The following is a 14,479-nucleotide window of genomic DNA, read 5'->3' as shown; positions in this document are numbered from 1 at the left end:
ATTTTCTTTTAAACAAATCATAATGCAATATGAATATTGTATTGTGGTATGTTAAATATTATGACAAATGTAGTCTAATATTTTATAGATATCGTTACTTGCCATGTCATTCAATCATTGTGATCACGATTGTCAATTTCCTTAATTTTGGTCCTTACATTCCTTTAATAGTCACTTCGCAAATATGAATCATCATATATGTAATTTATATTTTTTAATCATATACGATTAACTTATTAATGATTCATTACTAATATTATTCATGGTGCATTTACATTATGTAGTTATTAATCAATATTCGCTATTATAATTTCTATTAATTGCTAATTATCAACAAAATTATTTCAACAACTTAAAAGTATAATTACGAAATTATATATGCTAGAAATATTCGGCGGGACATACCTTGCAACTATGTTTGGATCTAGTGTACTAAGTTGAAAGAAATTGGTTTAATAAAATATATATTGATTATATTAATATTATTTGTATATTGTTCTCAACGAGTTTTGCATACAAAAATAAAATTGAAGTAAATATTGGTTTACTGATTATCTAACATTTAACTAATACTAAATGGTATTACATGGTTGAATAATAATACGAAAAGATAACTTGCATTAGTAGATAAAACTAAATATGTCCTTAGCCTAATCGAAAATGAACAAACTAATTGAAAGACTAATATGTGTCTATTGAGTCCAATTCGGGAGTTTTTTTTGGCATCAAAGTATATAACTCCCAAAAGATAGAGACATAGATGTTACTAATTGGACTGATAGTATATCAGACAAGACTTAAGTAAAATAGATCCTAAATTTGTTTGTGGATTTATTCACTTGTGGCGTTCATAATATAGTGTACATTAATCTTAAGTGGATGATGAGCTATGTATGCATAACTCATATACTTTGATGTAGGTAAAAAGCCAGAGTTCAAATAGAATAGGAACCGAAAGTTGGTACATTGGGTATACGATTTTTGTATTATGTAGCATCATTCACAATAGTGGAACTCATAACCCAATTAAAGGGTAAATGATATCCTCTCATTGGCATTACATGATAGATAAAATGCAAGCGTGGCCATGAGTCATTTGTCTTTGTGATAAATGACTTTATTATTTGATAGTAATTGACTTTTTCTTAAAGGAAGATGTAATAGTTAGCATGAGATAAAATAAAATCATATAGGGAGAAGGGATTTATTTAAAAGAGATTAAGGATATCCTATGAGGGTAACACACTTATGAAAAAGTCATTGGACGAGAACTTATTAAGTAGCTTTCGTAATGATATGTAATTAGGGAGAGTTCAATTAGGATATTATATTGGAATGACTTGGTGATTAAATAAGTTTATAATTAATAAGCAAGAAGTTAGAACTTAATTTTAAATTATTTGAGCCGTAATTATATATGTCAAATCGGTCCTTACGCTAGCTCGTTAAAATAAAAAATGAATTACATATAAGAATAAAATGGAGAGAAATGAATGGAAATGGTGAAGTAAGGGAAATAAGTCGCATTCACTAATAAATGTGTTTTCTCGCTAAGTACATAAATAATTTGAGAATTAATTTACGGTTTTTGGAATTATTATTTAATTAATTATAATTAAATAATTAAAGTTCAAAAATAAAATAAATTAAATTAAATATATTTTCTTATAGATTCTTTTATGGTAAAGTTGTTGTGGCTTTAATGAAATTAAAATTGAGTTGAGAAAATTATTTAATTGAAAAATTAATTTAGTTAATTGAATAAATAATAATTATTTTGGAAATAGGAAACAAGTATTGGGTTGAATTATATTATAAAGTTTCGGGTCAAAAAGTCTAGGAAGCACTTATAAATGGGCCCAATACTACCCCTCATGGACATGAAGGGGCGGCAATAGAACTATTCATAGGCTGCAATAGAACTACGTCAATTACATTCAATTTCAACAATTAAACATTTAAAATACGAGTAATACATTTGTATGATACGATATATAATCACGAACCATAGGCTTACCCATACTTTTCTTGATCAAATCATGAACCTGTTTCGAAAAATTAATGTTCAAAACTCCATCCACAATATTCATGATAACATCCCCATCTAACACGGGAAAATCATCCTCCCCATTAGCAACACTGCTAACAGTCAAATACTCTCAATTCCGCAACAAAGTGTCCTTAAAAGAACATTACACTCCACCGCCTGGAGCCACCAAGTCCATGTCCCATTGTTCTATTGGGTCCGTTGTAACACCCCTAACTCGAATCCGTTGCTGAAACATGGTTACAGAGCATTACTAGAGTTTATAGATTAATCAATCAGACATTTCGTACAATATAATATTCACATCAGAAATCAAGTCAAAATCAAACATATTGTCCCTTATATGAGCCTTCGAGGCCCAAAATACACGTTAGAAACAAGTCAAGACTAAATCGGGTATACAAAGAATGTTTTTAGAAAATATTGGAATTTTTCAAAGTTGCAGGGGACGCATGACCGTGCGGCCAGGCCGTGTGACTCACACGGTCAGGAGACACGCCCGTATCTCAAGCCGTGTAGGCATTCAAAATAGGGACACACGGCCGTGTCCCAGCCCGTGTCCATGCCCGTGTAACTCTCTGACTTGGGTCACACGGCCAAGTCACACGCCAGTGTGCTAGGTTGTGTTGAGCATACTGACTTGCGCAATTTTAAAAGATACAAGGGACACACGGCCGTGTGTCACACACGACTGAGACACACGCCTGTGTCTCTGCCCGTGTGGACGAAAATAGGTCATTTCCAAGCCACATTTCTCACCCAATTTGGTACCAACCTAAACACAACAATTTGCATATCAATAAGCCATAAAGGCACTCAAATCAAGTTAAAATCAAGTTTTAAACATGTATTATCACAACATACAACCAATATGCCCTTAGGCACCTCAATTGACAACTTAAAGACATGTCAACAAGTATCACAATTTGCCTAAATGATCAAATTCATGTATGCATATTCAAACTCCATTTTACTTTCGTTCATTTGTAACATAACAATCACACATCAATCATGACAAAGTCACTTATATATATGCATCAAAATATACCAAACACAAGCCATTCAAGTGGCTAGTCTCAACAAAACCCTTATATGCTAACATTAGCCAAAATAACCTATACATGTCATTATAACCGGAATTAATTTACTGAAAGTACCAAAAGATCCAATGGATAGTGTGAAATAGCTCCGACCAGCTTCCAACCCGAATGAGCTTCCGAATTATTATAAAACATGGAAAATAACACGGAGTAAGCATTTAAACTTAGTAAGTTCATATAATACAAAATCTAACTTACCATATTTCCACAAAATAGGTAAGTAAACATAGCATATCTCAATCAATTTGGCCAAAAGCCTTAACACATGATCACCAACATATTAGCCATGAAAATCACATATAAAATCCAATACACATGGTGGAATATTCATCAAATAATCATATTTCATGTATTTCATGTATATACCGGTAATAGTTCATATCAAACTCATATGATTTCATCAAAATTCTCTTTACAAAAGTTGTTTATCTAGCAACAACCTTTCATTTTCTATCATAAAACTTCAAAATTCAAGTATACTCATCAATGGAAAAAAACCTAATACTTTATCAATTTTGCAAATTAATCCCCGAGTTAGTTAGATTAAGCTATTACAATCTCGAAAACATAGAAATCATTAAAACGACACAAGAATACATACCTAATTAAGCAAAAAAAGCTTGTTAATATCTCAAGCTTCCATGGCTAGGTTTTCTCTTTTTTTTAGTGGTAGATGAGGATAATAGATTTTTTATTTTATTTTATTTTATTTTATTTTATTTTATATCACTTTAATTGATAATTTCCAAAATTAACCTTAATGTTTCATGAAATTTCTAATGATGACTATTCATGCTTAACCACTAAGCATTTTAATGGTTTATTTACTATATAAGGACCTCCAGTTTAAAATTTTATAGTTATTTAATACCTTTAGCTATTAGAACTCAACTTTTGCACTTAATGCAATTTAGTCATTTTCATCAAATTAGGTATGTAAACGGTAAAATTTCTTAACGAAATTTTTATACTGTATTTCTATCATACAGTAGACCATATAATAATACAATTTTTCAACTTCAGATTTGTGGTCCCAAAACCACTATTCCGATTTAACTGAAAATGGGTTGTTACATCCGTGCCCCCATTCGAAGGTTCATCCTCCTTCTGCCTAACCTTCTTCATTGCACAACCAACACCCACATTAGCAACCGCACGAAGACAATTAAGCATGCCCTAAGATTTTGAAATGAAATTAATATTATAAGTCACAATTTCTTTTTCGAATTTTTATCATGAATAAGGGTGTATTTGATAAACCGTTGAAGATTTTCATTTTATTAAAAATAAAAAATTTCAACATTTAATTTTTTAATTGTGTTTGATAATTATATTAAATTTTTACTTAATATAATTTTTTAACAAAGAAATGTCGAACATAATAAGTAATTAGATAACTACTTATTACTTAATGTGAAAAATATTAAGTTGATTTTACCTTTAAAACTCTTATTTTTGAAATAAATTATTTCCTCTTTTTATTTAAAATTAAAATATTTAAAATTTATCTTTAACTTTTATAAAAAAACTATTCAAAATAAAATAAATAATACCGTACTAATAAGATTAAAATTATGAAATAATAAATTTAAAAATCTACTATTATCGAACAAAATAATATATTAAGTGCTTAAGTTTTATTAATATATCAAATAATTTTTAATATAAATTCAATACCTATAAAATTCAATACTAAAAATTCAATATTTAAATCTTCATTGCTTAAGTGCTATTTGGTAAATCGAAAAATAGTTCTAAAAAATTAAGTGTTGAAAACTTAAGTACTGAATTTAAGTTATAAAATATATTTAATTTATTCCTTAAAATTAATTACGGAATATAATTAGATTGTATGATAAATATAGATTTTCAATTATAAAAAAAATTATATCTACACTTTATATTTAATTTTTAAATATTTCACCTCTAAATAAAAGTGAAAATTTAAATGTATTTTATAGAATAAAATAATAATAAAATAAATACAATAGAAATAATTAAAAATATTCCCAATCAAGTAATAAGTAACTCTTATCTACTTATCATTTTTCACACCTTATTTATAAAATTATTTTTATTTTAAATTATCAAATAGGTGTAAAAAATTGACTCATTAGAAATTGTATGCTTGTCGAAGCCATAAAAAATAAAACCTACTTGAAAAATAATAATTAGTAAAAGCGACAAATAGAGTTAAATCCACAAAGGTTGATAGTAATCTTATTCAAAAAGGGGGTTTTAAAGAAAACTTTAAAACTAAAATTAAGATTTGAAAAAAGAAAGAAAGAAAGCAATAATTTGTTATGAATGTTATCTAATGGATGTTCAACCTTTCATCTTTCATTTCCCTTGATCTTTCACCTTTCATCTTCTTTAACCTTTAACTTTCCATCTTCCTTAAGTTGTGCAATGCAAGCTGCATTATATTTATATAAAACTGTTGGATTGTTTTTTTTTCAGAGCATAAACCACAATCTTTTCGTATGTGATGAATTACATACCTTAGCCACACACATTCACAACTAGCCTCATGGATTGCCAAAATCTCAGCATGATTAGAAGAAGTAGCAACAATTGTTTGTTTCATAAAAAATTGCAGTGCCACCATTTGTGAAAACATAACCAGTTTGTGATCGAACATTGTGAGGATCAGATAAGTACCCTGCATCTGCAAAACCAATCAATTTTGTTTTGGGTAGGTTAGGGCAAAACAAAGCCATATCTCTTGAACCTTGAAGATAAAGAAAAACATGCTTAACCCCATTCCAATGTCTTTGGGTTGGACAAGAGCTAAATGTTGCTAATAAGTTGACAGAAAGTGATATATCAGGTCGTGTATGACTAGCAAGATACACCAATGCACCAATAGAACTTAAATATGGTACTTCAATACCAAGCAAATCTTCATCACTTTTTTTATATATGTTGTTTAATGCACAAGGATTCTATTATTTAGGTTCTCAATTTGTAACCCTAGACAAAATCTTGTCTTTCTAGGGTCTTTCATTTCAAATTCTTTCTTTAATCACTCCATTGTCACTAAAGTCTCTTTAGGAGTCCTAATGATATTTAAATCATCAACATACACAGCAATTATAACAAATCTTGATCCAAAATTCTTTATAAAAATGCATGGGGAAATGGGATCATTCTTATATTCTTACTTCAATAAGTATTAACTAAGGCAATTATACCACATTCCCCCAGATTGTTTCAATCCATAAAGGGATCTATTTAATTTGATTGAGTAATGTTCTCGAGAACATGAATTAGCTACTTCTAGCAGTTTAAAATCTTTTGGGAGTTTCATGTAAATGTTATTATCAAATGGGCCATATAAATAGGCTGTAACTACATCCATTAGGCATAAACCAAACCCTTCTCTTATTGCCAGACTAATTAAGAACCTAAAAGTAGTTGCATCCACCACAAAAGAGTATGTCTCTTCATAATCAATACCAAATCTTTGTGAAAATCCTTGTGCAACCAAACGCGCTTTATATCTCACAATTTCTCCCTTTTCATTTCTCTTTCTCACAAAAACCAATTTATATCTCACAGGTTTTACACCTTCAGGTGTACCAACTACATGTCCGAATACATCTATTTTCTCAAGAGATTTTAACTCCACCTCAATTGTTTCTTTCCATTTTGGTCAATCATCTCTTTGTCTACATTCATCAATTGACATTGGTTCATGATCCATATTGTCATTCAAAATATCTAGTGCTACATTGCATGCAAATATGTCATCGACGTCAATTTGATTTCGGTTCCATTTAATTCTTGACATGACATAATTTGTTGAGAATTCTTCATTATTAGGTACCTGAGATTTTTCTTGAACTTTATTCATTCTAAAATCTCTTCTAGGGGTCCTTTTAAAGTCATTGCTTCCTTAATATGATCATTATCTATTTTTTCTCCTTTTCTTTTTCAAGGATTCTTATCTCTGGAGTCAACTGGTTTACCACGCTTCAAACGTGATTTAGACTCACTAGCAACTAGAGTTTATCCTTCAGGGACATCAATTTTGATTGGAGCATTTACAACTAGTATATGTGATTTTGTCACTCTTTTTGGATATTAAATGCGTTTGGCAATTGATTTGCTAAACTTTGTAAATGAGTTATCCTCTGAACCTCCAATTCACGTTGTTGCATATGAGGATCAAAATGTAACAATGATAATTCATTCCAATCTATTTCTTTTTTCAGCTATTTATTTTCTCCCCCTAACATTAAGAAAACTGACTTATTAAAATGACAGTCAGTAAATCGAGCCGTAAATAAATTCCCCATTGATGGCTCGAGATATTTAATTATTGATGGAGATTCATATCCAACATATATTCCTAACCTCCTTTGAGGACCCATCTTAGAGCATTGTAGTGGAGCAATAGGAACATATACAGCACATCCAAAAGTTCTTAGATGGGAAATATTTGGTTCTTGACCAAAAACCATTTGTAACAGGAAAAACTTATGATAACTTGTTGGCCTAACTCGAATTAGTGATGTTGCATGTAGCATGGCATGTGTAACACCCTTAACCCGTATCCATCGCCAAATTAGGGTTACGAGGCATTACTAGACAAAACACAACTCAATACAGACGTTCAGTAGAATTCATTAATATATGCAATTTGTTTGAATACAGGTTTAAATCTATTATTTCCAAATCAATATATAAGCATTGTATATATATATAAATTGAAATATATTAAGCTTAGTCAAATTTTAAGTAAGTATAATTATAAATTCTACTTTAACCTTTTAAAACAAAACATAACATTTCGATCCCGTTAAACCATAAGAAAATAAGCCATTTTCATATGGCTATTAATTATATATACAGTCCATCAAAGTACGACTTCCAAAACATTATCTAGCCTATACATGCCATAAGTTAAAATTTAAACATTTCAATACCGAGACAATAGATAGAGTGATGATCTTTGCTGACGATCACGAGCCTTCAGCTTTGTTTTTATCTATAAAACAAATGGACGTAAACTAACAAAGTAAGCTTTTATCGCTTAGTAAGTCTTTAGCATATCTATAATACATATAAAAGAATCATATAATTCCCTAAGTAAATTTATTGAGATCACAAATACCAAATATAATTACTATTCAAACATTGCTATCTTAAGTACTTTTGTTGATATCTAAAAGAATGTATATTTAATTAATACATATAAACGAACATATATATATTCATTATATGCATATAACCAAGTTATAAACATACTCACTAACTGCATATACTGATTGCTAGTGTACTTATCGCTTGCACTTCATCGAATGCTTTTATATATATAATTATTCAAATACATATGCCAAAAGCATATATTTATACTTATCAATTACATGTGCCGAATGCACATATATACTTATAATCCACATATACCGAATGCATACATATATATATATCCAACAATTTCATAACAACCAATATACGTACTTACTCACTAAACACAAAGATCCGAACGTTTATATGCTCATCAAATACATAGAAACAAATGTTCATATATTTATCCATTACATATAACCAAAATCATAGATATACCCAATGCATATAATCACTTAATTTAAACAGATTCACCGGTACTTAACCTGTTAGGCTTAAAGCCTGATTCAGATCACCAGCACTTTGCCTGCTAGGCTTATAACCTGATTCAGATCACCGGCCCTTAGCCTGCTAGGCTTATAGCCTGATTCAGATCACCGGCACTGAGCCTGCTAGGCTTATAGCCTGATTCAGATCACCGGCACTTAGCCTGCTAGGCTTATAACCCGGTTTAGATCACTAGCACTTAGCTTGCTAGGCTTATAGCCTGATTCAGATCACCGGCACTTAGCCTACTAGGCTTATAACCTGGTTCAGGTCACCGGCACTTAGCTTGCTAGGTTTTAAAACCTGATTTAGTTCACCAGCTTTTAGCCTGCTAGACTTATAGTCTGAAACGTTTCATCGGCATCAAGCCTGCTAGACATAAAGTCTGAATTATCTCACTGGCGATAAGCCTTCTAGTCCCTGCTGAAATCTCATTTCACATAAGTTGTAACTCATATTCAAACTATATATGTATATAAAATCCATACATAAAAATTCAACCCAAAATTTATAACTTATATTCTTGAACCACATGGATATATATAAAGTTCAATCACCAAATCTAACATTAATATCTCAATGATTTAACCGAACACATTTATATATAACTTCATACTTTAGATACTACTACTAATATCATACTATTTAACTTATAACATACTATGTACATTTAACATTCGAATCTCACATATACCTATATAATTTCATACCCCATTTCAATACAAAAACTTATACATGTACATATATACATATTCGAATCTAACATATATACATATATAATTTTATACTTACATTCGAAACAAGTACTTATACTTGTATACACATACATTTTTGAATTTAACATATACATATATAATTTCATACTTATACTCAATATAAGTAATTATACATATATATACATGCTTATTCGATCCAAACATATACAAATATATTATACATATATATATGTAACATCCATACTTTTAATCAAATCCAAGAATTTATACTCATATATACATACCTATTCGAACCTCTTGTAAACATATATAACATTCAACATTAACTAAATTCAAAACTTATTCATGTATATACATATATATCCGAACTTTATATATATAAATATAACATACGTACTTTTAACTAAATTCAAGAATTTATTCATGTATATACATATATATCCGAACTTTATATATATAAATATAACATACATACTTTTAGCTAAATTCAAGAATTTATTCATGTATATACGTATATATATGAACTTTATATATATAAATATAACATACATACTTTTAACTAAATTCAAGAATTTATTCATGTATATATATATCTGAACTTTATATATATAAATATAACATACATACTTTTAACTAAATTCAAGAAATACATATATTATCCACTATTAGTTCTATATTATTGAACTTTAAACAACTTTAGCTAACATACATGTAATTTGCATCATTAATATCAACTTACCAAAGTAAATTCTTGTATTCGGCTATCAATAATAAAATTTAAAGTTTCATTCAATTTGAATATATTAAGTTTCAGCTTATCATATGTAAAATAAATATAATAAGCATATATTTAATTTAGATAACATTTAATTGCTAATTGACTTACCTCGGATATCAACGGACACGTTTGACTATTCAACTACTTTCGTTTTTCCCCAATCCAATTCCGTTTTCTTCATTTATTGATCTAAACATATTCAAATTTAGCCTTTTTATTCAATTAAATCCAAAAATACATAAATGAGAAAATTACCATTTTGCCCTTAACATTTTACACTTTTTGCAATTTAGTCCTTTTTATACAAAACACAAAATACACAAAATTTAATCACGCCATACTAGGGCCAAATGTTCCTAGTGTTCATACAAGTCCACACATTTCGTTTATTTCACATTTTAGTCCCTACAAAATTTATTTTCACAATTTAGCCCTAATTACTCAATTTCACCAAAAATTCAAAGACAAAACATGTTAATCTTTCACATATCTTTCATTTTTCATCATCAACTATCACAAAGCTCAAGCATTCATCAATGGCACATTTCAAAATCATCAACAATTCACAAAATTAAGACATGGGTTTTCAAGTATTCAAAGCAATGATATCAAAAACGTAAAAATTATCAAAAACCAAATAAAAACTAACCTTGAATTAAGCTTCAAAAGATGGCTGAACCTAGCTTAGGTTTCTTTCTTTTTCTTTTCTCTAGTTTCGGTCAAAATAAGATGAAAATGTGGCTTTTAATTTGTTTGTTTTTTAATATATTAACTTTATAATATAATATATTATTATAACCTTTATACATAATATAAAAACTATAAATTATAAGCATAATGTCGTCCACTATCTTGATTAATGGCCTAATTTCCTATTAAGGACTTCACATTATAAAGACATTAGCAACTTAGCACTTTACACATTAATTAGTCAATTTCACATTTTACGCGATTAAGTCCTTTTATTAAATTAAGCACACAAACAATAAAATGAATTCACGAAACTTTCACACATGTAAATTAACACATAATAAACACAGAAAATAATATTAAAATATTTTTAAACTCAGATTCGTGGTCCCGAAACCACTATGTCCGATTGGGGTCGAAATCGGACTGTGACAGCATGCCCTCAAGCTGAAATTGGAAGTTTTGACTTCATAAGTAATAGTCTTGCAATCAATTGAAGACGTTTGATTAATGATTCAGCAAGACCGTTTTGTGTATGAACATGTGCTAGAGGATGTTCAACACTTATTCCAATAGACATACCAAAATCATTGAAATCTTGGGGAGTAAATTCACCAGCATTGTCAAGACGAATTATCTTGATAGGGAAATATGGAAAACATGCTCGTAATTTGATTAACTGAGCAAGTAACCTGGAAAATTCCATGTTTCAAGTTGATAACAAGGATACACGCAACCATCTAGTCGAAGCATCAAGTAAAATAAAAAAATATGTAAATGGTCCATACAGAGGGTGGATTGGTCTACACATATCTCTTTGTATTCGTTCTAGAAAAGTGATAGATTCATAATTTATCTTGGCTGGTGATGGCCGAATGATTAATTTTCCTTGAGAGCAACCATCACATGAAAAATTATTAGCTTGAAGAATCTGATGGCTCTTCAATGAATGTCCACATGAATTGTCAATAATTTTTTGCATCATAATTGAACCGGGATGGCCTAATCGGTCATGCCAAATAATAAAGTCATCACTAAACTTCTGATTTATTTTAGCATTTGCTTCAATTTTACTAATTCTCGTGTAGTACAAACCAGAGAAGAGTGCGAACAATTTCTCCAAAATAATTTTATTTCCTTGAATTATACTTGTAATTTGAAGATATTTATCATTCCCTTCACTTATTGTCTCAATATGATATCCTTTATGGCGAATATCTTTAAAACTCAACAAATTTCTTGGAGACTTAGGAGATTATAATGCATCATTAATTTGAAACTTAGTTCCTTTAGGCAACAATATAGTTGCTCTTTCGGAGCCTTGAATGATTTTGATACTACCAGTTATAGTACTTACACTAGCTTTTTGCATTGTTAAATGAGAAAAATATTTCTTATTCATAAGTATAGTATGAGTAGTTGTACTGTCTGCTAAACATAAGTCTTCATCATTTGTCGTTAATTGAATTTAAAGGGTATTAATATTCTTCAAAGAAAACAAATAAATGTCACATAAATTTTCAAAATATATAAAATTTTCATAAATAGTTTAAAAGAGCAATAATTCCCTTAATACATAATCATCTTTGCCATTCTCGCAAAAAATTTCTCTATATTTTCTTCTCTTTATCCTTCAATGATTGTTGATATAGTTCTACAAGATGCTTTGGTGTATGACAAGTACGGGACCAATAGTTTTTACCTCTATAACGATAACACAAACTTTTCACTTTCCCAGTTGTATTTTTATCATTCTTTCCATTACTAAGATCCCACTTATGGTGGGTATTCCTGAAATAACCAGCTAATTCGCATCCACGTCCTCGACCACGACCACGATCACGACCGTGACCTCGACCACGACTGTAACACCACTAACCCGTATCCATCGTCGGAATAAGTTTATGAGGCATTACCGGATAAAACACAATTTCGTATAGTCATTTATCATTTTTCATACACAAGGTTATATCAACTTCTATAAAATATAACTTCTAAATCCAATAGCAATTATCCATTAAATCATATTAGTTAAATTTGCACATATGGAACAAATAACCAGATAAAATTGATCATGCCTTATTACTTATAACACATACAAACTATGCTTCAAATTTCAACCATATTAATATCATCTATATAACCACATATTCGAATTAACTAATGTCTAACAAAGCCAAGTGATACGGGGTTGCGCGCGGACCAAGATCGAGTTGCCAAGTCACGAGAAACTCCTACGAAAACCCTAAACAATTAGATCTGAAACGAAACAGAAAATTAAAAGATTAGATTTTTGAATTTTCAGATCTGAAATAAAATCCCCAAAACAGTAAAGAATCAAATAGAGAATAGAAATAAGTGTTAATAAGGAATCTTGAAACCCTAGAAGAGATTGCGATTCTGCCCAATTGAACACCCAGATAGTTTTCCCCAAATTTCGGCAATCTAATTTCTCCCAAAAAGAGTATGGATGAATCGGCAAGAACCCTAAAAATTGGGGATATTTGGGCTAATTCCTTAAGATAGAAAAAGGCTGAAAACACAATAAGAACAGAAAATAAATTAGATAAAGATTCGGCACAAGCAGAAATAAAGAAAGAATTGAAAGTAAGAAATTAAAAGATAAGTCCTAAGAAGCCTTGAAATCCCGAAAGATCTCACAACTCCCTTCAAACGGCTCTAATCTCCCCTCCAAAGAATATCAATGGCAAGAAGAAGGTTGAAGATGGCTCCCACAATCACAAGATTGTTAAAACAACTTCTAAAGAAAACTCAAGAGAGAAATCTTGGAGAAAACTCAAAGAAAATTCTGCTCTCAACAAATCTGAAATTTTAATAATAATGATAAGTGTTTAACAAGGTGGACAGCCATGCCTTTAAATAGGCCTTATAACTAGTCTTAATCTAATTAGAAAACTAAAATAAAAAAAACTCCTAATTATTTTAATATGGAAATTCGGTCAAAGGTCATTTTATCTAGGACTCTTGGACTGAATATTGACATAAAAATTTAAACTAAGTAAATAAATAAATAAAAAAATAAAAATAAAACTTTACAACTTGGGTCACTTTGACAATTTGGCCTGATTTTCAACTAAGTATGGATGGATTTCTTGATTGGGCTGGGAATTTGCTTATTGGGCCTCGCCTTCAAGAATTTGGGCTTTTGTGACTCGTATCATTCCCCCCTTCCTAAAAAAGATTCGTCCTCGAATCTAAAAAATCAAATGAACTCGACTTTCCTCTATCGAACGGGACTAATGGCAATTGAGTCCACTGAAAAGAATAGCCATGAGATAGTAAATAGCAACGGAAACAAGCTTGTAGTCCAATCATAAGCATAACAGAACAGGTATAACGCATGTGAATGGACAGATTCAGATTACCATGCAAACAATCTAATTTACTCACCACTGCCTCGTCAAATATTTGAAACAAAGATGGACATGTTTTAAGGCATTCAGTCGTCTCACATTGTTCCCACAAACCATGAATAAATTGCGAGTAATAAATCAAATGGTAAACATAA

Source organism: Gossypium hirsutum, chromosome D06, assembly GCF_007990345.1.
Source record: "Gossypium hirsutum isolate 1008001.06 chromosome D06, Gossypium_hirsutum_v2.1, whole genome shotgun sequence".
Lineage (NCBI taxonomy): Eukaryota > Viridiplantae > Streptophyta > Magnoliopsida > Malvales > Malvaceae > Gossypium > Gossypium hirsutum.
This window is presented reverse-complemented; position numbering follows the sequence as displayed.